The 27966-nt window shown below is 43.5% G+C and overlaps 1 long non-coding RNA gene across 1 annotated transcript; it reads left to right on the top strand.

Moving 5' to 3' along the window:
• Window positions 1-5266: 5266 nt before the first annotated feature.
• LOC125483772 lies at window positions 5267-27396 on the top strand. The gene is made up of 2 exons (XR_007262720.1): window positions 5267-5446; window positions 27165-27396. It is a non-coding gene; the product is annotated as an uncharacterized LOC125483772 (long non-coding RNA).
• The last annotated feature ends 570 nt before the right edge of the window (window positions 27397-27966 follow it).

Below are 27966 nucleotides of genomic sequence, written 5' to 3'. Positions count from 1 at the left end.
AGGTGGTCCAATGGAGAGGAACGCCCAATAGCATATGCATACAGGACTTTGCTTAATGCAGAGCGTAAACACACCCAGATAGAGAAGGAAGGTTTGACAGTCATATTTGGAGTCAGGAAGTTCCACCAATACCTTTACAGATGTAAATTTATAATAATATTGGACAACAAACCCCTGCCGGGTTGAATTCAGTAGTTGAGCTCTAATATTGAGTGTGTATGATTACAAGTTAGAACATTGTCCAGGAGATGAAGTAATGATTGCGGATGCATTGAGCTGCCTCCCACTGGCAAATACATCACCACTGGTACTGCTGCTGGAAGACTCCATAATGGTTTTAAATTTTCTGAACACACTTCCAGTCACAGCTGACAATGTCAGACTTTGAACACAGGAAGATCTGATCCTGGCAAAACTGAAACAACTGCTGGTGATGGGAGAAACCAAAGGGCTATCGCAACCAGATCAGATACCTTTTTGGTTCCAGAAATATCAGATCACAGTAGAGGATGGCATATTATTACGGAGAGCAGGAGTGATTGTCCCGAGCAAACGTTGACACCAGACACCGGCTGAGCTCCACCGGCGTCATCGAGGGGTTTCCAAACTGAAGATGTTGGTGAGAAGTTACATGTGGTGGCCAGGATTGGATACAGATATAGCTAGAGTGCCAACAAGGAAAAAAATTACTGCCAGCAGCTCCCCCATTTTTGTGGGAATGGCTGGGTAAACCCTAAGTTTGATTACATATTGGCTATACAGGTGCTTTCATGGGCTCAATGGCCTTAACCATTGTGAACACCCATTGGTTGGACATGTATAGAGTTCAATCATCAAACAGTGGGACAACGATAGAAAAACTGCACGTATCTCTTACCAGGTTGTTGCTGCAGCTCATACCACTGCATCCAATCACCGGGAGGCTGCCGCCATTCCACCAATGGCCCTCTATCACTGCCACGCTGTTGTTGGTGCCATCGCCTTTACCATCGAATGGCTGTCATATGAAGAGCAGTTCAATAGCTAGAGTTTGTACTTGCTCAGGAAGTTTAGAAGAATGAGGGGGGAATCTGATTGAGGTGTATATAAAATGCTAAAGGGGATTAATAAAATGGATGTTGAACCCCCTTGTGGGACAGTCTAGAACAAAAGGTCATAGATAAAGAGTGAGAGGAGGTAAGTTCAAAACTGAGATGAGGAGAAACTATTTCTGAAAGACGGTTGTGAATCTGTGGTACTCACTGGCCCAGAGTACAATGGAGGCAGAATCAATCAACAGATTCAAGATAGGTTCCTATGTTTGGATCACTTCAGAAGCCCCCACATTTTGCAGCAGCAACACAACACTTCTCTCACCATTTTGTGTACATTAATTAGATAAATGTAATTCATTGATTCAATAATTCACTATTACTAAGCACATTTTTACTGTATCAATTAAATGCTGACACCACTTACAACTGGGCAATAATAATTCCTTAATTAAGCAGATCTTAGTGATCTAGATTAAAGTTTGAGTGTGTTTTTTTTAATTTCTCGGCCTTCCATGCCTCAGGTGTCTTTCACCAAGCTGTTTACACTGTCCCATATCTAAGCACTTACCAGCTAATCAGCTGATCAGACTCCCATGATGTGTCTCTTGTTTTTCACTCTTTTCATTAAACCAAAGACTTTAGTTTCCAACAGCTGAAGTGAGTTAGGAAATAGGTTAGAAAATGCAAATATACTTCCTTCCCCAACTTACCAAACTCCAAAAGCAACCAAATTCCCAGGATTTCTACTTCATGCCAGCTGTTCGTTGCGGTCATTCAAATGAAGCAGCATCATGAAGCTATTCCTGCAGCCTCTAAAGACATATCTGGGCAATTTTCCACATTGTCGGGTAGATGCCAGTGTTGTAACTACACTGGAAGAGCTTGGCTAGGGGAGCTGCAAATTCTGGAGCACAAGTTTTCAGTACTATTGCCAGAATGCTGTCAGGGTCCATAGCCTTTGTACTATCCATTACCTCCAATCAATTCTTGATATCATGCGGAGTGAATCAAATTGGCTTAAGACTGATATCTGTGATGCTAGGAATCACTGGAGGAAGCCAAAATGGATCAACCACTTGTCACCTCTGGCTGAAGATTATTACAAATGTTTCTGTTGTAGAAATTTTTATTTCTACTTAACTAATAAAGAGACTTGACTCCAGCTCCCGTTTGAAGCAGTTTATTTTCTTGCTTGGTACCAAGGAAAGTGAGTGTCGATCTCCACCGGCACCCGACTCTTCTAATACAGAGTATAACAATCTCCTTTATACCATTAACTTCAGAGCAGGGTGTTCCCGTGACATCTTGTGTTTGTCAATTCATTCCTTGTAAGTTTAAAGAAAACAGACGCTGCTCGAGGTAACAGGAATGCTGTCTTACAGATACCTTAATAATTACTTCTTCAAATGACCTTCGGCATGCAGCTAGCATAGGGAGTGATATACAGTTTGATTGAAGCTCTAGCTTATCAGTAACTAGGCTCCACAGGGATACAAGGGACATCTCTAATTCAGCCTAAAACCTTGGTATAGTGACAATATATCAAAAGATCCTTCTCTAACTCTAGCTAAGATAACATGAACATAGTGATAACACAGTCTGAGTAACTACCTCCCGACTTCTGCTAAGCTCATTAAAATCCCCCATGCTAACTAATTAAAATTCTTTCTCTATGCTATCAGTTTCTCCCAAGGCTGCCTTTTCTGTCTTGGCCTAAATTCCCATCTACCCTTGCGATGTAAAATTTTTCTTCCACAGTTCCCTCCTTGTTGATCTTTTCAGATCAACACTTAAAATATTACATCTCTCTCTTGGTGAAAAGGAGGCTCATATCCCTCTGGGTAAGGACGCATTTTTAAACATTCCTCCTCATCAAAACTCTCGATCACTGTTCTAGGGTACATTGGCACCATAGGTCGGTGTCCTCCTATCGGGGGTAACAGGGTGCAAATAAATCTAGCAGCTACTACGCAAATAACCACCATGATAAATATTACACTATAATGTGTCAGAGTTCCCTACCAGTTACCGAACATCCACCAACCTCAGGGGAATTATAATTGTGAAACTGTTCTCTTATCTTCTTAATTTTCTCGGCCGACTTTCTAATGTGATCAGCCAGGTTGGTAATGTTTTCTGATTCGTCAGGAATATAAATGGAGCACTCTTGTCCTATAATGGCACAGCTACTCCCCTTTTCAATGCCATCCTATTCTGCAGTGCCACAGTCCTAACCGCCACTAATTCTACTGTAACTGCAGATAGATCTTGCTGTGTGTCCCTGAAACCTTCTGCTGTTTCATTTGCTAATTTCTCTAATGCAGAGGCCATATTAATTAACTCCCTGGCTGCTTTTCCAGTTCCGTAAATGGGAAAATCTATCATCCCAAACCCCTCTGCTTCAGTTATAGCTCTCCTTCGTACATTAGCGCCGGAACTGGCTATGCGGTGAACCCCGGGATGTTGAGTTAGAGACTCAAAGTGTCAGATCTGGGGTACAACATATGCTAGATAACAACAGCATGTCCATCGCATCGGGAGCCAAGGGTAGGCCTTTACCCCGCATACCCAATATGTTCCATTCAAGGCACGCAGCGGTGTATGGTTCAGGGTGTTGTTAAACTCGCAGCGGCTGTAGCCCATAAAGGTAGCGTTGGGGTGGTCTGGCTGACATATGCACTCGCTGCCTATTTCAGCCCTCGTTACGGTCAGGCTGGAGGGGGGCTAGATGTTTTGACATATCTACGTATGTACCAGCCATCAAAGGTGAGTTCTTGTGATCTGTTCACACAAGGAGGTAACAAAGATATCTTGCTGCCTTTGGGTGGGTTTCCTATCCAGCAATCCCCGGTTCTGATGCCTCCCTCCTTTCTTGTATGATTTTTAAAACGTCTCCAGGCGTACATGTCACTATGGCTAAAAGGGATTGACCTTAAGGGGATGCCTCCTTCCCCGCCATGGTGAGGGACGATGGTGCATACACAGCAAGCAGAGGCACTACTTCTATCAGCATACTCATGAGACATACACAGAAACGTGTTTATCGCCTTTCCTCTATGCAGTCCGAAAACATATATCAGTCCAATTGCCACAATCAGGATTTTACTTCTTTGCATGTTATGTCCTTTCGTTCTCGGTGATGTTTTCTTTTCTTTTCGGGAGGACCTTATTCTCCTTTCTCGTCGTAGTGCAACTTGCACCTAGTGGCATGGATCCAGTCGGGTTTCTCCTTCACTTTAACCACCGTGCGGGTCGTTAGCAGCACCAGGGGGAGAAAGAATCTTTATTCATCGATTTCACGTATATCCTATCACCCGGCTTAAACGGATGCATATTACCTTCCTTTAGCAGTGCTCTTGTCGGACTCTTTCATGTAACTTCCCTGCCTCCTGACACAGCGTCTGCGCATACTTTAATGTTTTCTCATCATTTCATATTAAAACTACCCTTTCTGGGGTCATGGGGGGCCTAGTTCCTGTTGTCATAGGTCGTCCCATTAAAATCTCATGAGGGGTGAGGCCCGTTTTTCTATTCTTCTGATTTTGCATAGTGCACAGTACTAAGGGTAGGGCTTCTGGCCACTTGAGGCCATTTTGTTGGCAGACCTTTGTTAAGGCTGTTTTTGTTTCTCCATTTATGGTTTCCACTATACCCGAGAACTGGGGCTGGTAGGGGATGTGCAATTTTCACTGAAATCCACAGGCTTCCTTTAACCCTTGTACAAGTTTGTTGGTGAAATGGGCCCCTCTGTCACTATTTATTCCCACTGGAATACTGAACCTAGGCATGATTTCTTTCATTAATATATTTATCACAGTTCTAGCATCATCCCTCCTCATTGGATAGGCCTCCACCCATCTGGAGAACATGTCAACTATTACTAACATATACTTAAACCCCTTCTCAGCAGGCATGTGCACAAAGTCAATTTGCAAATTTTCAAAAGGCAATTCTGTTTGGGGTAAATGGTCAAACGTAGCGGCTGTCCTTCCTCTATTATTCTGCTGGCATACCAAGCAAGTCTGTGCTACTTTCTCAATGGCTACTGTTATCCCGGGGACATACCATTGTTGGGTGATAACATGCTGCATCCCTCCTTCGCCCATGTGAGCCTGGCCATGGGCCAGGCGAGCTAGGGGCAAAAATAGCCTACGGGGCACACCTAGCGACCGTCCGGGTGGCGCCATATGGAACCAGATTGATAGCACCCTGCCTTGTGCCAGGTGCTCTGCTCCTGGCGTGAGGCGTGCCTCTGAGCCTCTTCCAATTGTGGCGCTTCAACACACACGGGGAGCTCCCTACCTCCCGATTCAACCCGTGGGGCCTGCAGCAATGGAGACTGACGAACAGTCACTGCCTTTGCTGTTTTGTCAGCGAACCTATTCCCCTTAGAAACTTCATCCCCTGCAGAGGTATGTGCCTCGCATTTAATAATCGCTACAACCTGTGGCAGCTGTATGGTTTCTAAAAGATTCAGTACCAGGTTGGCAAGCTTAATCGGTTTCCCGATTGCCCAAAGTCATGCACTACCCCGAAGGCATGACGTGAGTGAGTATAAATGTTTACTGTTTTGTTCTTAGCCAGAAGGCTCGGGTGACGACGAACAGTTCGGCAGCTTGTGCCAAGGTTCCTTCGGGCAGGGCGTACGTGTCCATTACTTCATGTGGGGTGACTGTGGCATACCCAGCTAACAGCAAGTTGTCTCTTGGGCAGTACGAGGAACCATCCGTAAACAGGATTAAATCAGGGTTTGTAATGGGCGTACTCAGCAAATCTGGCTGCAGCGTAGCGGTAGCTTCAACAGTAAGTAGGCAATCATGTTTGGTGCCTTCAGGAGTTGGCAAACAAATAAAGGTGGCAGGGTTGATGGCCAGGGTCCTCTCGTATTTATAGTTGGAGTGAGAGAGAAGAATCACCTCATAGCCAGTTCGTCGGGCAGTTGTAAAATGCTGAGTGGAAGCAGAGTTCAGTAACAGCAGAACTGCGTGGGGAACTCTCACCGTACACGGATGATCCAACACAATGGGGATAGATTTTTCCAGCATTACGGCAGTAGCAGCAACCGCCCGTAGACAGGTTGGCATGCCCATCACGACTGCGGGGAGCGTTGTGGAATAATAAGCCACTGGAACCTTCCCTCCCCCATGTTCCTGACACAGGATACCCGTGGCGAATCCTTGCAATTCGTTCACGTATAGTTGGAATGGCTTGCTATATTTCGAGAGGCCTAACGCTGGTGCGCTGATCAGTGCGTGTTTTAACTCCTTGAATGCCTTATCCCTGTCAGCTGCCCATTCAACTGCAGCCGGTTCGTGTTGCAGTGTGGCAGCTCACAACCCAGCGTCTCACTCCCTATACTCAGGGATCCACTGCTGACACTATCCCACCATGCCCAGGAAAGAGAGGATATCCTTTTTTGTCTTAGGGGTCAGAACCTGCTGAATGGCCCTTATACGATCCTCCCCCAGTTTTCTCCACCTTTCCCGATGTGAAACCCTAAATACTGTACGGTCTCCTGGCAAAATTGCATTTTCTTCAGGGACACCCGATGTCCTCGATTGGCTAGATGTGTCAGAAGGGTTAAGGAGTCAGCCAGGCACTGAGGGCCTGTGTTGGAGGCGAGCAGGATATCGTCTGTGATGATAGTGGAATATTCAGACAAGTGGCACTCGTCCAGGTCATTTTTAACAACTGCAGCATAAACTGCTGGGCTTTCAGTATACCCTTGTGGCAGACGTGTCCATGTTTACTGCTGGTTTTTATAAGTAAATGCAAACAGGTACTGGCTGTCTTGTGTAAAGGAATAAAGAAGAATGCTGAACATAGGTGGACTACTGTAAAGGCGCTGGCCTCCGCAAGAATAGACGTCAGTATAATATTGGTATCGGGCACCAGCGGCGCAATGGGGATCACTATCTTGTTAATGGCCCTTAAGTACTGCACAAACCGCCACTCATTTTTTTCGTCCTGATTTCGGAATGGGCAGTGTAGGGGTGTTAAAGGGGCTCTGTGTCTTCACTATTACCCTTGTTGCAGAAGCGAGTCCATCACTGGGGCAATGCCGTCCTCTGCTTCAGCGGTTAAACGGTACTGTTTAACACACGGCAACACCACATTCTTCTGCAGGGTAACCCTGTGCTCCCTGTTTGGATCTTTCCCACATGATTCCTGTGCTGTGCCCATAGATTTACTGGCACCTGTGCTAGGACTGTAGGGAGGAGAAGAGGATCCTCTTTTGGTGGTTGCTGCCTTTCAAAAATGGTTCCCCTGACCTCGGGGTATATAGCAATCCTCCCCTCCCTGTCCTTAAAGAACTCAATGCGTGTTCCTTGTCCCAACACAGGCAGGGCTATAGTGCAGATGATCTTAGTATCGGCTACCATGCATTTTATCATCGTCCCGATATCTCTAGGTTTCGCCGGTGGTTTCACGGCTACTGTCAAGTGGGGCAGTGAGGAATCTCCCATTCCCTTCCTGATCCTCTGCTAGTCCCACGACGATCCCAAATCCTTCGGGACCAAAGTAAATGTACTGTGTTGTTTTCAACTCTTCTTTTCTGTTCTTGATAAGGGTGTATCAATTTATCATAAAGTGGGTCAGCCTGCGAAGTATAGTAGGCTGTGCAGTGGACTCTCTCCTTTTCTCGACTGGTGCTGATTAAAAAGCACAAATTCTGGGCATAGGGACTTGCGAAATTTTGCAGAGCAGTCTGCATTTGCTGGAGTCCTGGGGTATAGGGGTTGTCATCCAGCTGCCAACAGTACAATATAGGCTCTATATCGCCTAATTTTGGCTCATCCATCAATTTCAACATCTGGGGAACCCTAATTTGGGGGAGCTCCATGTATATACCTTCAGTCATACAATGTAATGTGGCTCCCAGTTTACAAAGAGTTTGTTGGCCCAGTAGGGGGAGTGGGGCTGTCTTAGAAATAATAAAAGTATCCGTGACATCTTTCCTTTATTTTCAATTGAGCTGGCAGGGAAAGAGGTTCCGCTCGCGGGACGCCAGCTATCCCCACGGTTTCAATTAGGCTGCCACTTTCTAGGACGTCTGCAGAGGGGGGTAACAGAGGACATGGTGGCACCGGCATTGATCAGACAGTCCAAATATTTATTTCCCAATTTAATAGTAGTCATAGACTCCTCCCTCATCGTTTTGGACAATCTGATGACGGCCGCCTGTACCACCCTCCCCTCGCGGCACCTCTATGCTGATGGATTCGGGTGACTAAAAGAGAAGGGGGGCATCTCCCCTCCCCTCATGTCCTGGCCTCGTCCTGATCTACATTCCCGGCCCAGTGACCCTTCCTTCCACAATGGTTACACGGGTCTTGGGATTTATCTCTAGATCATTTTTGTCTCCTTTTGCCCCCTCCACCTCTATTGGTCTGGGGATATCCTCTTTTTTGATAAAATTGTCCCATCGTGTCGGGCTTGCTCTCCTCCTGGGAAACGAAAAGGCCCTGTCTGTCCATATTCATTAATGAAGTGACCACTTCTCCCATTGTTGATTCTGCCAATTTAGGTTTGCCAATTTGTAAGCCTGTGCCTGGCGGGGTAGCATACAGTTTAGTAAAGTTTGGACTGCCAGTGGTCCATTCTCCAGGGGAATACCTGCATGGTCTTCCCATTTGCTTCTATACCTGGCTATAAAATGTGGGATAGGCTCCCCTTTTTGCTGCAGGCAGCGGGCTACTTCCCCTATATCGCTATGTTTTCGCGTTCCTCTCATTATAGGTTTCTTCCCTCTACTCTCTAGCCAGTGAGACAGAACCTCATTCCTGATTGCAAGTTGGTCGCTGTTTGGTCTCCAATCTCCGTTTTCACCAGGGGGAATAGAGAATCCCCCTTTTAGAGATGACCACGAATTTCCATATGCACATCTCAGTAGCATCCGCACATCCCCGGGGAGGGGAGAGTAGGTTGTACATACTTGTACCAGCCACTTATGAAAAGCATTGGGTCTCTTTAAGGTGTCTGGGGCTTTCGATGCCATGGCTCGGGCTTCTGCTGGAGTCCAGCGTTTTAGTATAGGAACATTTCCTATCATAATACGGGGAGCTTGTAAAACCTCCTCCTCCCCCCTTGTCTTATCCTTAGGTTTTCGGCTAGGCTGTCTTCGGAATTCGCTAGTGCTACTAACTGTCGACTCGGATTCCCCTGTGCTCTGGGATTCCTCGCTTCCACCGACAGCCTCCTGTGCCAAGGGGCCCTGGTAGGGTGGGGTAGGTCTGCAGCAATTAGTATCAATTCATCCACTCCGTCCCCACCAAGGGGAGGGGCGCTAGCCAGGGCAGGAAGGCGGGGATATAATCCCACTACAGGGGGGTTGGTTTCTATTGCTTTTTTAGCCACTGATTCTATTTGGTCTTTTCTCTTGGGGGGTTTTGGTGACTGGTGTCTTCTTGCCACTTCCTTCCACTTTTTAAAACACCCCAACATATAGTCCACATCCCAATTTGGGTCGCTGACCCCTTCTCGCATGACATCCTCCCAAGTTTGAATTAGTTTTAAATTAAAGCATCCCCCATAAGGCCACTCTCCATCCGACCACCCATATAAATCACTACTAAAGGTAACCGCATACCGATCATCTCCAGTTTCTTTAATTACAGTATCGGCTGGGGATCCTGGTGGGACTAAGGGGTACCCAATAGTTGTTGCTGTTTCTTAACTTTCTTTATCTTTTTTAAAGTTTTCTGTCCTACCTTCAACGGTCCGTCATTTTTATCTCCAGCGTTCCTCCTCTTGTCAGCAGGCCCAGCATTACCTGATCGACTGCTTCTGTTCTCCATCTTCTCCTTTCGGCTTTGTCTCCTCTACCTCTTTCCTGTGAAAGTAAAGGTTATACAAAACACTACTACTCTATAACCCCCTTATTTACACTGAGCGCTCACCGGTTTTCCTGCCTTGTCGCGGGCCCTGGAGTCCAGTTATCATTCACCTTAGTGGAGACATCTGGGTCTGATTTCCTTTGGCCCCTAATTCTTCCTAGCCTCACCCTGTTCCTCAGCCCTCAGGCGTCTTGGCAGTTTTCTCGGACTAGGTCACCGGCCGGGCAGTCTTCTTAGACTGTGGGTGGCCTGGAGGAATCCCCTTTTCAGCTAGGATTTGCTCAGCTCGGTCCCCGTTTCAGCTAGGACCGGCTCAGATCTGTCCCCCTCCTTGTTGGGCAGTCTAGGTTTCAGACTCCAGTGCCTCCACTCAGGTGATCCTGTCCGAATCCCGTTCTGTGGGATCCTGCCGACTACGCCAAATTGTTGTAGAAATTTTTATTTCTACTTAACTAATAATGAGACTTGACTCCAGCTCCCTTTTGAAGCAGTTTATTTTCTTACTTGGTACCAAGGAAAGTGAGTGTCGATGTCCACCGGCACCCGACTCTTCTAATACAAGAGTATAACAATCTCCTTTATACCATTAACTTCAGAGCAGGGTGTTCCCGTGACATCTTGTGTTTGTCGATTCATTCATTGTAAGTTTAAAGAAAACAGACGCTGCTCGAGGTAACAGGAATGCTGTCTTACAGATACCTTAATAATTACTTCTTCAAATGACCTTCGGCATGCAGCTAGCATAGGGAGTGATATACAGTTTGATTGAAGCTCTAGCTTATCAGTAACTAGGCTCCACAGGGATACAAGGGACATCTCTAATTCAGCCTAAAACCTTGGTATAGTGACAATATATCAAAAGATCCTTCTCTAACTCTAGCTAAGATAACATGCACATAGTGATAACACAGTCTGAGTAACTACCTCCCAACTTCTGCTAAGCTCATTAAAATCCCGCATGCTAACTAATTAAAATTCTTTCTCTATGCCATCAGTTTCTCCTAAGGCTGCCTTGTCTGCCTTGGCCTAAAGTCCCATCTACGCTTGCGATGTAAAATTTTTCTTCCACAGTTTCAGCCTTATGTTTTGCACTAATGTGTCAGGCTCCTCCATCATTAAGGATGGGGATATTCATGGAGCCACCTCCTCCTCCAGTGAGTTGTTTAATTCTCCACCGCCTTTCACGGTTATGGATGCAAAGCTTAGATCTGATCGGTTTGTTGAGATCATTTATTTCCGTCTATCACTTGCTGCTTATGATGTTTGGCATACGAGTAGCTCTGTTCTGTAGCCTCACCAGGTTGACACCTCATTTTAGGTATGCCTGGTGCTGCTCCTGACATGCCCTCCTGCACTCTCCATTGAACCAGGGTTGATCCCATGGCTGGATGGTAATGGTTGAGTGGGGAATGTGCCAGGCGATGAGGTTGCAGATTGTGCTCGAGTACAATTCTGCTGCTGTTGATGGACCACAGCACCTCATGGTTGCCTAGTCTTGAGTTGCTGGATGTATTTAAAGTCTGTCCCATTCAGCACGGTGGTAGTGCCACACAACACAATGGAGGTTATTTTCAATGTTTATTCTCAAAGATTATTCTCAAGCAGGCCTTCATCTCCACAAGGACTGTGTGGTAGCCACTCTTACAGATGCTGTCAGGGACAGATACTTCTGCAGCTTAATAAGGATGAAGTCAAGTATATTTTTGTTTTGTTTTGTTTTGTTTACAATTTACATAGATGATTTGGAGTTGGGGACTAAGTGTGTTATGTCAAAATTTGCAGATGACACTGAGGTGAGTGGTAGAGCAAAGTGTGCAGAAGACACTGAAAGTCTGCAGAGGGATATAAATAGTCTAAGTGAGTGGGCAAAGGTCTGGCAGATGGAGTACAATGTTGATAAGTGTGAGGTCATCCATTTTGGTCGGAATAACAGCAAAATGGACTATGTTTTAAATGGTAAAAAACTGCAGCACGCTGTTGTGCAAAGGGACTTGGGTGTCCTTGTGCATGAATCGCTGAAGGTGGGATTGCAGGTGCAGCAGGTGATTAAAAAGGCAAATGGAATTTTGTCTGCCATTGCTAGAGGGATGGAGTTTAAAAACGGGGGGGCTATGCTGCAGCTGTATAGGGTCCTGGTGAGGCCACACCTGGAGCACTGTGTGCAGTTTTGGTCTCCTTACTTGAGAAGAGATATACTAGCACTGGAGGGGGTGCAGAGGAGATTCACTCGGTTGATTCCAGAGTTGAGAGGGTTGGATTATGAGGAGAGACTGAGTAGACTGGGATTATACTCATTGGAATTCAGAAGAATGAGGGGAGATCTTATAGAAACATATAAGATAATGAAGGGAATAGATAAGGTGGAGGCAGGGAGGTTGTTTCCACTAGCAGGTGAAACTAGGACTGGAGGGCATCGCCTCAAAATAAAGGGAAGCAGATGTAGGACTGAGGTCAGGAGGAACTTCTTCACCCAAAGGGGTGTGAATCTGTGGAATTCCCTGCCCAGTGAAGCAGTTGAAGCTATCTCGCTGAATGTTTTTAAGGCAAGGCTAGATAAATTTTTGAACAGTAAAAGAATTAAGGGTTATGGTGAGTGGGCGGGTAAGTGGAGCTGAGTCTCAAAAAGATCAGCCATGATCTTATTTAATGGCGGGGCAGGCTCAAGGGGCCAGATGGCCTACTCCTGCTCCTAGTTCTTATGTTCTTATGTTCTTATTTTTCCCTTACCACTTGCCTCAGACCCAGTGTAGCAGCTATGTCCTTTAGGACCCGACCAGCTCTATCAGTAGTGCTGTTGTCGAGCCACTCTTGGTGGTGGACATTGAAATCCCCCACCCGGAGTACATTTTGCACCTTTGCCATCCTCGGTGCTTCCTCCAAGAGCTGTTCCACATGGAAGAGTACCGATTCATCAACCAAGAAAGGGCATACATGTTAATCAGTAGGAGCTTTTCTTGTCCATATTTAACCTGAAGTCATGAGATTTCAGGGGATCCTGAGTCAATGTTGAGGATTCCCACGGCAACTCCCTCACAGCTGCATACCTCTATGTCGCCACCTCTGCTGGGTGGGGCAAGATATATCCAGGGATGGTGATGGTGGTGTCTGGGACATTGTAGGGTATGATTCCGTGAGTATGACTAAGTCAGGCTGTTGCTTGACTAGCCTGTGAGACAGCTCTCCCAATTTTGACACTAGCTCCCAGATGTTAGTAAGGAGGACTTTTGGCAGGTAAGTAGTCCTGTTTGGTGGCTTCACCAGGTTGACACCTCATTTTCATGCATGCCTGGTGCTGCTCCTAGCATGCCGACCTGCACTTTTCCATTGAATCAGAGTTGATCCCCATGTTTGTGATACTGGTTTAATCTGAATGCCTAAGATCTGCTTCATAAGGAATGTATAACATTCAGTTGTATGGTGTCAGCATTTGATTGGTACAGTAAAAACTTGTTGAAGAATAGCAATTAATTTTGTGTGATTGATTGAAATAATGACTTACATTTATTTAATTAGCCCTAGTGAGGACTTTGCAGGGTCGAAAGGGCTTTTCTGCCATTGTCATATCCAGTGCCTAGGTTGATGCCAGTGGTCCATCCAGTTTCAGTTCTTCATAGTTTTATCAGTTGCTATGAAGTCTGAGTGTCTTGCCGGGCTACTTCAGAGGGCAGTTGAGGGTCAGCCACATTGCTGTGGGTCTGGAGTCACGTGTAGGCCAGGCCAGGTGAGAACAGCAGATTTCCTTCCCTGAAGGACATTAGTGAACCAGCTGGGTTTTTCCTGACAATCGACAATGGTTTCACAGCATCAGTAAATTCTTAATTCCAGATTTTTATAAAAACTGAATTCAAATTCTACCATCTGCCATGACAGGATTCAAACCCAGGACCCCAGAATATTAGCTGAGTTTCTGAATTAATAGGCCATCACCTCCTCACAGTAGAAATGAACAAATAACTGCTCACATACTAGAAATGAACACATGCTCGATATGTCAAAGATTAACCTGAAAAGTATCAATTAGACTACATTTGTACCACTGTTACCACTGATGTTTCTTCACACCAACATAGGTAAACAGGGGTGGATTATTAGCTAAGATTGTTCAGAGTAAATAGGATGAAAGATACATGGAAGTAACAGTGTATCATTTACTAATTAATACGCGGTGGTAACCTCACTGGATAGATAGATTCAAATGAACAGACCATGTGCCCAGCCTGCTCTGTCCAGTTTTGTGGGTAATGATGCTGAAAGAGCTTTAAAAGTATAATTGATTTTATGACACCAGCAGGAGCAGAAGTGAAAGACAATTGAAAGATGTTATGCAATAGTTAAAGTTACACTTAGTCATATTAAACAGCAATTATGATCGTTAATACCACGTTCAACTTGCCTTCTCAAATGTTATTTAAAAAATTGCAGAAATAGATTGATTTGATTAACAACAGCCCACATCATAATAAGACTGCAAAATTTTGCTCAATAACATAGATCTCCCCTTTTTTGCATGAGAAAATTTCTTTACACTACTCAATTTTCTTTCTGAAAATGGACAAATACATACATTCCACTGAATGGCTTCAGCACTGCTGAGGAAAGGCTTGTTCCTTCAAAACGTCAAACTTAACCAGCATTGGGTATGCACATCCCCTCTGTATCTGACATACATCTGAATGACACTTAGTGCAATTAAGAGACTCATGTCATCCACTGCCATGTTAATTACATCTTGTGCTAAAACCCTGCTGTTTAGCTTGTCCTAATGATAGTTTGATCATGTGTCATTGAGCAATATATAAACACAAGTGCAGGAACTTTATAATACCAGTGGTTGACTTTAGGGAACATAAATTCTTTTAAATATGAATTCACTGACATCATAATATGCATTGCATTCATGGGATAGATAAATATCAGATAAATATACATTGATACTTCTGTGATTGTGTTTTTATTATAATTAATGAAGAATACCTGAAAATGACTATAATCAAGCATCAAGATGAGATTTGAATTTTCATTCATCTTAGCCTGCAAATTATGCATAAATCAGACCAAGGCAATCTTTATTTGATTCTGTTTTGTAAATTTGCATATCTATGTTCGATATGCTGAGATAAAATATTCATTAAACCTAGTTCTATGATACCAGTAAAAATGACCTGCCAGAATTAGTGAACCAAATGATTCATCAATTATCTTTAAGGAGAATGAGCTGCTGCCCTTACCAAGTCTAGCCTGTGACTCTTGTTTCACACCAATGTTGTTGACTGACTTCTCTGAAGGAATAGAGTAAGCCATGCAGATGTACCAAAGCACCACCAAGATTCCCAACAACACTGCAGGAGCACCTTCACCTATACTGCAGTAGGTCAGGAGCTGGCTCACCATCAAGCGCATCTGAGGACAGGCATGCCTGGGGTAGTCTTCAAATACTGAGACAGTTCATGTCCAAATGCAGCATGACCTAGGAAATGTGAGCTGACAAGTGGCAAGTAATATTTGCACCACACATGTTCCAGATATCTCTGACAAGAAAGAATCTGACCATTGCCCCTTGAAATTGAATGGCATTACTATCACTGAATCCCGCACCATCAACATCCTAGGGATTACTATTGACCAGAAGCTGATTTAGACTAGCTACATAAGTATCATATAAATAAATATAAATACAAGAGCAGGTAAGAGGTTAGAAATACTACAGTGAGTAACTGATTGTCTGACTTCCCAAAGCCTGTTTGCCATCTCCAAAGCATAAACCAGTGGTCTAATGGAATACTCTCCACCTGCTGGATGAGTGCAGCTCCAACAATACTCAAGAAGCTTGACACCATCAAAGATAAAGCAACCTGCTTAAGGGACCCTCCCACCTGCCTCCCTCCACATGGACCACGTTCAATATTGAATTCCTTTGCACCTACACAGGAGCAGCATCTAAAAGATGCAATGCAGAAATCCAACAAATTCTCCTCACACAGCACCTTCCAAAAACTACTAAAATCTAGGAGGGCAAGGGCAGCGGATACAGGGGAACACAACCACCTCAAAGTCCCTCTCCAAACCACTCACCATCCTGACTTGGGAATATAGCACTATTCCTTCAGTGTTGCTGGGTAAAAATCCTGGAACTCTTTCCCTAACAGCAGTGTGGGTCTCCCTACAACAAATGGACTTTAGCAGTTCAAGAAGGCAGCTCACCACCACCTTCTCAAGGGCAACTAGGGATGGGCAATAAATGCTAGTCTGGCTGGTGATGCCCAAATCCCACAAATTATTCCAAAAGTAAGTGCTGGGACTTTGCCTGCAACTCGCCCATCCTGAGAATGAATCAACGTAAAGTTACAGTATTAACACAACCTTATGTATTGTCCATTCATTTGGTTCAATGCTGCACTCTGACATTTGAGGTTTAGACAGACTCTTTGGAAAGAATGGGAGAAATCAGCTTTGTGATGACATCACCTCTGGTCTGCAGGACTTCTTAGATAGGGAATAGCTCTGAAAGAGTTATGGTTTTAGCTATGCTGAACTGACCCCGTCTAATGATGCCAAATGGCCTCTGTGTGGAGAATCAGTTGGACTCTGGTACACCTAGTTATTCTCTACCTCCTGCTAGTGGTTATGGATAGGCATAACAGTTAATATAACCTGTATGTGGTTAGCGTAATGTAATAAACTCCATCTTGTTTTGAAAGACAAGTGCCTCTTCTGCTCCCATTTATTCATGGTCCATTTTCCACCATAGATTACTGAACAGCCCCTTAGACAGACCTATGAAGGGAATTGGTGGTAGCACTCTTACCCCAAATCATCCAGACACAAAAACAAGAGATGCTGCCAGTGCAGGGCATCACATCATTATAACAGATTTGTAAGGAATATCTGGGTTTTATTGAAAATTAACTCCTTTTGAGGGGGCAAATACAGAGAAAAGCAAAGGCTTAGATGAGTTGCTTGCTGTAGGAGCACGTATACCTGAGGTCCAGGGCAGGCTTGGCACAGCCAAGATCAGAACAGCCTTGAGCTACTTTACTTATATTCTTTCCAAGATGTCCGGGAATGTCCGTAGCATCATCATTCTGCATTGCATTGCCATGTAAAGCATGTGCCTGCTGCATTATTTACTGAGCAAACAATTCATAACTTGCCCATTAAGAAAAAGTAGTTCTTTTAAAGCAGGAAAGACATTACTGATGATTTCTACATAATTTTACACAACTAACAGTAGTACACAATAAAACACCAACTTGACTTTATACTATTAGAGTCATATCGTCATAGTCATACAAGTAGGGGAGTAGGTCTGAGTGGGATGCTCTTCAAAGGGTCGGTGTGGACTCAATGTGACAAATGGCCTGCTTCCACACAGTAGAGATTCAATCATTCATCTCTCTCTAACAAATCTGCACTGACCATCCCTGATCAATCACTGCCTTTTCAAATGTTGATTCATCCTCACCCTCAGAATTTTTTCCAATAATTCCTCTATCACTGATGCCAGTAATTGCCTGGCTTATCTCTGCTCTCTTCTTGGACAAAAGAACTAAATTAGCTTTCCTCCAGTCATCTGGCATTTCATCAGTAACCACCAAAGTGTTGAATACCTTTATCAGGGCTCCAGTAACCTCCTTCCTAGCCTTCCATAGCAGCCTGGGATACAACTCATCAGGCTCTGAGGATTTATGCGCCTTTATGCCTGCTAAAACATCTAATACCTCCTCCTTATTAATCTTAACATGCTCTCAAACCTCACCATCCCAAACAAAATCCCCAATGACAATGTCTTTCCCCTCTGTCAATACAGATGAGGAATATTCATTTAAGACCTCACCTATGTCCTCTGCTGCCACACACAAGTTGCCCCTTTGGTCTTGAATAGATCCCACACGTTCCCTGGTAGCCCTCTTATCCTTATAAATATACTGATAAAATGTCTTTCTGCCAATGATATTTTGTGGCCTCTCTTTGCCCTCCTAATTTCATTTTAAGCAAACACCTCCCCACACATACTTCCTTTACTTTTAAAGGCACACCCCTGTTTTAATTGGATTGTACCCGACATATGCACCTGACAGGGTGGCACAGTGACTCAGTGGTTAGCACTGCTGCCTCACGGTGCCAGGGACCTGGGTTTGATTCCACCCTCGGGTGACTGTCGGTGTGGAGTTTGCACGTTCTCCCTGTGTCTGCATGGGCTTCCTCCGGGTGCTCCAGTTTCCTTCCATAGTCCAAAGATGTACAGGCTAGGTGGATTGGCCATGCTAAATTGCCCGGTGTGTTTAGGAATGTGTAGATCAGGTGGGTTATCGGGATGGGTCTGGGTGGGGTGTCCAAGGTCCGGTGTGGACTTGTTGGGCCAAAGGGCCTGTTTCCACACTGTAAGGATTCTATGCTTCCTTCTTTTTATTTATCAAACTCTTGATATCCCTTGACATCCAGGGTTCCCTGAACTTGATGCCTTTGCCCTTCATTGTCTGGGGAACACACTGGCCTTGGATTTTCACTATATTACTTATAAAAGATTCCTGCTTTCCAAATGTAGACTTACCTGCAAATAACTGTTCCCAGTCTATTTTTGCCAAATCCTGTCTAATGATATTGAAATTGTCCTTCCCCTTATTTAAGCACTTAACTTCTGCACTAGCCATATCCTTTTCCATAATGACTTTGAAACTTACAGAATTATGGTCACTACTCCCAAAATGCTCACCCACTGAAACTTCAACAACTTGACTGGATTCATTTCCCAGGATTAGGTCTAGTACTGTCCTATCTCTAGTAAGATTATCTAAGTACTGGCACAAAAAGCTCTCCTGAGTGCGCTTTAAAAAAAAACCATCCCATCTAATTAATTCACACTAGGGTGATCCCAGTTAATGTTAGCAGCTGATGTTTAATACAGAAAATTCTGTCAAAAGCACCTCAGAGCCAAAACCAGAACCAAAGGAGGAACTATTAGGAAAGTTGACTAAATGGCTTAATCTAAAAGGTAGGTTTAAAGAAGGGACATTAAGATGCCAGATCTGGACCAATTTACGGAGTGAACATTGCGTCCCTGGCGCTGTGAGGTAATCAGGCAAGACACTTCATCCTTTAATACGAAACCCGTAGGCCTTAAAAACTGTTATATTTGATTCCTGATCTTGACTGTTTTAGGACTATTTGTCAGTAATAGTTACAATAAGCCCCCAAATTGAATTTGCACGTGCAATTCAATCAATTACATATGATCTATGTCTCATATATTCAACGGAAGGATGATAGTAAATGGTGGGATACATGCTCCACAAATACTGCCTAGCGCCACTTTTCTCCATCTTCTGCTGCTCCAATTCCTCTGACTAGTGACAATTGTGTTGACACAGCAACTCACATGGAAGTCCTGACCGCGGTGGGTGCCTGAAGTCTGCTACTGTCACATTCAAATTCAGTGATTGGCAAGTCCGGGTCAAAATAAAATATAAATTGGAGCAATATATCTTTCCAGCAATAGAAATCATCAATGCTTGTCTCCAAACTGATCAGGTTCCACAAGAGAAGAGAAGGTTGTCATTCCAGGTTATTCAAAGCATGTATTTCCCATGCAAAGTCACATGTTTATGCATAAAATGGCACATTTCCCAATTTATCAAATAATTAAATCATTGACTTTGTTCAACACTCACAACAAAACAGCAAGCAGTTGTAATGAATTCTACTTGAACAAGGATTATTTAAATTAAGCATTAACAACACCTAATTGCTGAAGGGTCACAACTTCATCCCTCATGATTATAAGCTCAATGAAGCGTATTCTCTCCTTTCTGTTACTCTGTCCTTTCTGATACACTCTTTTTTTCTTGGAGTATCTCCACCTGTTATTCTTTTCCTGTGTCACTCTTATTACTTTTCTCCTGCACGTTTTTCTGGGTTTTTTTCTTTGGCATTCTCGCCTTGCTCTCTGTTTCTTTTTGACTATTATTTTAACTGCATCAATTAGTCCAGTGATCTCTTAGTATTTGCAACTACATTCTTTACTTTCATTGTTATCTAATCACTGTTAGTTGTTTCCTCCAGCAATCTATCCTGTTCCATGCTCAAATATAATCGAAAAGAGACTTGCTCTATTCAAGCACCTGCTGGACTGAGCGAATGCAATGCACTTCTTAACATAAATTGAAAGCGTAAATCAGGCTTATATTTGATATATTTTGTTTAGCCCCACTCTACTCACTTCTGAAATCAACAGCTCCTTTGTATTGTAGGATTTATAACTGACTTGAGTTAGCCCTGTATAGAAACCCAATTCAAAAGCAGTATCTGTGGCCCAATGGTATCAATGTGGATTTCACAAGTTTCAAAATCTCCCCTCCCCCCATCGCATCCCAAAACCAGTCCAGCTTGTCCCTGCCTCCCTAACCTGTTCTTCCTCCCACCTATCCCCTCCTCCCACCTCAAGCCGCACCTCCATCTCCTACCGACCAACCTCATCCCGCCCCCTTGACCTGTCCGTCCTCCCTGGACTGACCTATCCCCTTCCTAACTCCCTACCTACACTCACCTTTCCTGGCTCCATCCCCGCCTCTTCGACCTGTTTGTTTCCTCTCCACCTATCCTCTCCTCTATCCCTCTTCTATCCACCTCCCACTCTCTCCCTATTTATTTCAAAACCCCCTTCCCCTCCCCCTTTTCTGATGAAGGGTCTAGGCCCGAAACGTCAGCCTCTCTGCTCCTATGATGCTGCTTGGCCTGCTGTGTTCATCCAGCCCTGCACCTTGTTGTCTCTGTACAAGTTTTGTGGCTCAGTATTTTTAAGTATATGCCCAAGCAGTGGATATTTCTACTATGTCCTTTTAAATAGCCTTTGACTCCACAACAAATTTTCATGATAAGTAACAAAGTAACATGATGCATGAGATGACATGATATGGAAATTGCAGGGGATATCAAACTTCTGTATCAAACGATAGAAAAGAACCTTACATTTATGCCCCAGATAACTATTGAAACTGTATAAATGACCGTCTTAAAAATATTACAGAATATTAGCGACCCCCAGTTTGGGTTCTGCCAGGGCCACTCAGCTCCTGATCTCATTACAGCCTTGGTTCAAATGTAGACAAAACAGCTGAATTCCAGAGGTGAGGTGAGAGTGACAGCCCTTGACATCAAGGCTGCATTCGACCGAGTGTGGCATCAAGGAGCCCTGGCAGAACTGGAATCAATGGGTATCAGGGGGCAAATGCTCTGGTGGTTGGAGACATACCTGACACATAGGAAGATGGTTGTGGTTGTGGGAGGTAAATCATCCCAGATCCAGGACATCTCTGCAGGAGTTCCTCAGGGTAGTGTCCTAGGCCCAACCATCTTCAGCTGCTTCATCAATGACCTTCCCTCCATCATAAGGTCAGAGGTGGGGATGTTCGTTGATGATTGCACAATGTTCAACACCATTCATGACTCCTCAAATACTAAAGCAGTCCATATTCAAATGCAACAAGATCTGGACAATATCCAGGCTTGGGCTGACAAGTGACAAGTGACATTCACGCCACACAAATGCCAGGCTATGGCCATCACCAATAAGAGACAATCTAACCACTGCCCCTTGACATTCAATGGTGTTACCATCATTGAATCCCCTACTATCAACATCTTGGGGGTTACCATTGATCAGAAACTCAACTGGACTCACCACATTAACAGAGTGGCTACAAGAGCAGGCCAGAAGCTGGGAATACTGCGGCGGGTAACTCACCTCCTGACCCCTCAAAGCCTGTCCACCACCTACCAGGTACAAGTCAGGAGTGTGATGGAATACTCCCCACTTGCCTGGATGAGTGCAGCCCCAACAACACTCAAGAAGCTTGACACCATCCAGGACAAAGCAGCCTGCTTGATTGGCACCACATCTACAAGCATTCACTCCCTCCACCACCGACACTCAGTAGCAGCAGTGTGTACTATCTATAAGATGCACTGTAGAAATTCACCAAAAATCCTCAGACAGCACCTTCCAAACCCACTAGAAGGACAAGGGCAGCAGATATATGGGAACACCATCACCTCCAAGTTCCTCTCCAAGTCACTCACCATCCTGACTTGGAAATATATCACCTCTCCTTCACTGTCGCTGGGTCAAAAATCTGAAATTCCCTCCCTAATAGCATTTTGGGTCAACCCACAGCAAGAGGACTGCAGCGGTTCAAAAAGGCAGCTCACCACCACCTTCTCAAGGGCAACTAGGCATGGGCAAGAAATGCTGGCTAGCCAGCACCCACATCCCATAAATGAATATAAAAATAATATGAAGCTTCTGTAAATTATGGATTAAGAACACTGAATATTGTTTCTTGTGGCAAATGATTGAAGTCATTGACAATTTTATAGTTGATCAGCCAAAACTGATGGTGAAATCTATTTCAAATTAAACCTCAACATAACCAAAATCAATAGAGATACTATTATACAGAATAAAAGTTCTAGCAAATTTTTATGTGGGTTAGAAGTAGGGCAACTATAGGAATCTTTTGTCATCTGATAGGAGTAGATGACACTCAGTGCAAAAGTTTGAAATAAACTCAACCTTTTTGAGTCCAGTATATATTTGGATACAGCAGATATTATTATGTAGCCAGTTGCTTCTGAAGCCCAGGTGAACAGCATAGAACTGAAACGGGCAATACCAAAAGTGACTTATTTAAAATGGATGTATGATAGAATACATTCCTGTACTTGACTAAACAAGAAAATATTTACGGATCCATAATGCACTATGCAACATAAGACAGCAAAAAGCTACTCTTTTCAACTGAAGAACTACGCACCATGAGCCATCATGGGAGTAGAATTTGGAAAAAAAAACAGACTTTGCTATTTTGTAGGATCATTAAGTACCATCTCTCTCAGACAGAATTATTTCTCAACTGTTCCTTAAACATCCCAAATTGAAATTCAAACCAAAAGACAAACAGAATGATTGTCCTGTCTCCTATCCATAATATATAATGACATAAGCAGAATCGTATTGCTATTAAAATTTAATTACAACACAAACTATATTGTTAATGAAAACCATCAACGAGACATTTCCAAAACTGTTCAAACATAATGTCCTCATCTGGTCTGGCCACCTGTGATTCTAGACCCACAGCAATGTGATCGACTCTGAATTGGCCAAGCAAGATATTCAGTTTTCAAGAAGGTGAGCCTTCTCAGGGAAATTAGGAATGGCCAATAAATGCTGGGCTTTCCAGTGTTGTCACACTGAATGGGTACAAAAGATATTGTATCGAGCTTTATGTTATATTAGGAACTGCAGAGGGTCCCCGATTTACAAATATCCTACTTACGAATGCTCATTTTGTGACTGCGATCCCATAAAGTTTTGTAATTTTAAAGACCCGGCATATGAACATTTCCTGTAATTACAGACAACTGCTTTCCATTGTCCTGACATGTGTTCTGATTTGCATACAATTCAAACTGTGAACAGACTCCAGATGGAACCATTTGCGACGCAGAGACAGCTTGTATTTAACTTTTAAAGGGGATTTGTATAAAACGGAAACACTTAGCTTTCGTCAAAATAGTCACTAAAATGTACTTACAACTTTTATTACGAAAGCAAATAGTTTTAGGCTCAAGTCTAAAAATAGTTCCTTTGTGATTAACTCTGGGCAGTGGTTTTAGCCTGTGCAAATTGGTTTGTGATATTCCTGTGATGAACATTGCATGCATTTTTCTCTAGGCAATTGATTACAATCAGGCTTAGATCTGAGATATATTAACTGGAATGCAAGGGCAATAAAAATGCAAGTTTACATTATTACAATTGTAATAAAAATGAATCCTTAATATGCAACTTTCATTGTTGTGTGTCTTGTGGTGTCTTGTGGTCCCTACCTCTGAGTCACACCACTCCATTCACACCATTATACTATCTTTTGATCTCTCTGACTATAAATGTTGTGCTTGTACGCTTCCCTTCAGTTTGCCTGATGAAGGAGCTGCGCTTCAAAAGCTTGTGATTTCAAATAAACCTATTGGACTATATCCTGGTGTCATGTGACTTCTGACCTTGTCCATCCCTGTCCAACACCAGCATCTCCACATCTGAGCCAGGAGACCAGGGTTGAAGTCCCACCTGATCCATCAATTTGTACTAGAATCTCTGAACAGGTTGTTTAAAAATATCCTCAACTTTCATCATTTGACTTTAATATCTGATACTTCCATGCAGAAAAATATGGGTTTAAAAATGGACACTTTTTAGATCAAAGTGCCTGCTGTGATCACCTGACAAGCCCAGACAACCCACATGGAATATGTGAAACCAGCTGCTTCAGAATTAACATTTTAATCAAGAAGCTCTGAAATTCAGTAAGGCGTCAAATAATTTGCATCTCTTACTCATACTTACATGATAACTGCACATTGAAGATGACAGACTCACTTTGCCACTTAGCCAGTTGAAAAAGACAACAAACAGACTCAAATATGCAAACAGAACTATATCAATAGCTGTTTGAGACAACAAAACAGAGGCAAGGAAAAATAAGGATAGTAAGAACTGCCGATGCTAGAGTCAGAGATAACACAGTGTGGAGCTGGAGGAACACAGCAGGCCGGGTAGCATCAGAGGAGCAGGAAAGCTGATGTTTCGGGTCAGGACCCTTCTTCAGAAATGGGGGAGGGGTAAGGGAGCTCTGAAATAAATAGAGAGAGGAGGGGTGGGGCTGGGGAAGGCAGTTGGGATGGTGATAGGTGAGTGCAGGTAGGCAGTGGTGGGGATTGGTCGGTGAGGTGGGAGGAGCAGATAGGTGGGAGAGAAGATGTACAGGTCAAGGAGGCAGGGATGAGAGGGGCTGGGGAAGGTAGGTGGGATGGCAATAGGTGAGTGCAGGTAGGCAAGGAAAACTAGGTTTGTAAACAAGAACTGGGAGACACTCTCTCTTTCTCTACCTGTCTCTCCTGGTCTCTCAGTATCAGGAGCCCACTGTGGTGAATAGACAATTTAGTTTAATAGTGCTGCATAACATGGAAGAATTTAATACAGTTTGAGAGGGAGAAACTTGGTTCAGAAATAACTGTGCTCAACTTAAATAAAGGCAGAGTTAAGTGAAATGGAATGGGAACAGAGTTTAGCAGCAAAAGTTTAAGCAAATAGTTCATGGCTCACAGGAAAGATATACCCCAGCTGGAAAGTAGAATTCTCGGAGGTGGAAAAGCCAGCTATGGTTAACCAGGGAAGTTGGGGACAGCATCAAATTGAAAGTAAAAACATACAATATGACAACAATGAGTGGTAACCTAGAGGATTTGGAATGTTTTGGTCATCTTTTATTGGTTTTTAAAAGAGTAATTGGGTAACTAGATAAATTTGAGAGTGAATTTGAAAGTAATACCAAGATGGACAGCAAGAACTTCCCTAAATGTATAAAAAAAGAAGAGAGGCCAAAGTGAACACTGCCCCCACTTAGAGAATGAGGCTGACTCAATAATAATGGTGAGCTACAAAGGTAGTGGATGAACTGGTACTAGGGGATTGGAAAACTGCCAATATAACACCTTTATTTAGAAAGGGAAAGAGACAAAAATAGTCATAGAGATTTTACAGCACAATTAAGGGCCATTTGGCCCATTGTGTCTGCACCAGTCATCAGGCATCTATCTATTCAAATGCCATTTTGTATGATTTGAAGCGTAACCATGTATACTACGGTTTTTCACGTGCTCACTTAAATAATTCCTAAATAACTTAAGGGTTCCTGCTTTTACCACCTTGTTAGGTAGTGACTTCCGGATACCCAATACTCTCTGGGTGAAAACATATTTCCTAAAATCCATTCTAAATCTGTTGTTCCTTACCTTAAAACTTAAAGCACTGCCTGAAAGTGTGTTCAGGCAATTTCAATTGAGGCATTCAAGATAGCATTGGATAATTATTTGGATAAAAAATAAGATGCAAGGATTTGGGGATAAAGCAGGAGATTGACACTGCATAATGAGACTTTTTGAAGAGCAGGTGCAAGCACAATGGGCCAAATGGCCTTTTTCTGTGCCATCAGACTTTTGTGATTCTGTGATTCTATTTGCCAAAAAGGAAACAAAAATATTGTTGCGTTGATCAAGGGCAGGTAAGAAACCGGAGAGATGATCATCCCTCCTCAAGTGATAGTGGCACGCTGTCCATAAACTATTATAGTCTATTTATGGAAACAATTGCCAAGCTATTTGCTTGAGAAAATGTATTGAAAAATGAAGAAATAACTGCTCTGTTTCAAGTCTCATTTCCTAGCAAGATAATTCCCCTTCATTTTCTTTCTAGAAAAACTGAATCCAACAATTTACTTATTTCCTTAGACTCAGATTCCCAAAAAGAAAAGACTGCAGTGAGTAAAATGCCTTCTTAAGGTTTTATTTGTGCAGCAAAGCCTTCCTTGCACAGCTTATAGAACACAAATAGCAACACAAATAGCCAATTGCATTTTCATATCACTTCTTAATGGAAGCACAGCCTCAGCCACACCACAGTGCACTGAGGTTGGAAGTAGCATGTGGGGGATCATCAAGTCAGACCCATAGTCTGTTACAAAAATAACTTCTCATGTTCAGCAATTCTTTCTCAACAGATTCGCCCAGCAAGGTGAGTGTCTTCCAAATTTCAGTTGGCATCGTCATTCTCTCACCCCACTGGCAATCACCTGTATAGCACTCTTCTGAGTAACATGCCTTGCAGTTAGACATGTTCCTCTTCTTCAAACTCTTGCCCAAATCTCCACCTCAACAGATCATACTCACACTCATTTGTTGAACCTCTACCTCACAGTTACCCTCCTCAAATGCCTACCATCCATTCCGAGTGATTCTTTTGATTCGCTCATAGGATGTAGGCATCACTGACTGGTCCAGTACTTGTTGCCCATCCCTAGTTGCTCTTGAGAAGGTAGTGGTGAGCTGCCTTCTTGAACTGCTGCAATTCATGTGCTGCGGGTAGGCCCACAATACCATTAGAGAGGTAATTTCAGGACTCTGACCCAGCGTCAGCGAGGGAACGGTGATATACTTCCAAGTCAGGATGATGACTGGCTTGGAGGGGAATATCACAGATCATGGTGCTCCCATGTATCTACTGCCCTGGTCCTTCTAGATGGAAATGGTTATGAATTTGTCAGGTCCATCTAAAGAGCCTTGGTGAATTTCTGCAGTGCAACCTGTACATGGTGCACACTGTTGCTACTGACAGTTGATGGTGCAGGGAGTGAATCATTGAACTCCAAAAATAAAGTTTGCCTTTTCCTCATGACAGGACAAGAGAACAAAGAACAGTAAAGAGCCAGCAGACATGGATTCAGCTGGGGCTGCCCTGATCTCAATGCAGGAGGAAGATCTGAAGATCAGCAAGAAGACGGAAGTACATACCTTTGCTGAGATGCGCCCCTAAGGGCTATGGACAGCATAAACTATCACACTACCACTAAGCACTGAGTTCCCACTCATGTTGAACCTATGTCATTAAAGGCAACTAGGGATGAACAGCAGAAGTTGGCCTTGCTAGTGATGCTCACATCATTATGGATAAATATTTTAAAAGATAAATAATATACAAAATGTCATAATCTTCCTATGTTAAGCTGAACTCCATTTCACTGAGGTTCAGCACTAACTCATGTCTCTTTGTGAACTGAGCAAGCAATCCACTTCAAGACTGCTGGAACCAGAGGGTAGCAGGACATAGAAGTAATAGAAAACAAATTAGGTAAATAACTTTATTGTTCAAAGAGAATCACTTGGGTGCATAGTAGAATGTTAGAATGACATTAATACCTTCATTTGAATTAAGGACTAGTTTTTGGGAACTACTTATTGTTATGATCACAGCTTTGTTGGATTCCCTCATTGACCCTGGTCAGTTAAATTCTAGTGAATGGCATTAGTGTCCTTGATGAGGAGATAAGGCTAAACATCTGATAGTTGGCCCTGTGCCTGTAGGGAGGAGTTTTTTTCTGCTGTGGGGCAAGTGTTTGCATAGGACCCAACACGGGAAGGATTCAATGCTGCAAGCTGATCTCTCAGGTTAAGCGAGTCTGGCTGAGATCACTGTTGGCTTC

The sequence above is a fragment of the Rhincodon typus genome, chromosome 8 (genome assembly GCF_021869965.1).
Source record: "Rhincodon typus isolate 14 chromosome 8, sRhiTyp1.1, whole genome shotgun sequence".
NCBI lineage: Eukaryota > Metazoa > Chordata > Chondrichthyes > Orectolobiformes > Rhincodontidae > Rhincodon > Rhincodon typus.
The sequence above is the reverse complement of the archived record's forward strand: the minus strand, read 5'-3'. Positions and strand labels throughout refer to the sequence as shown.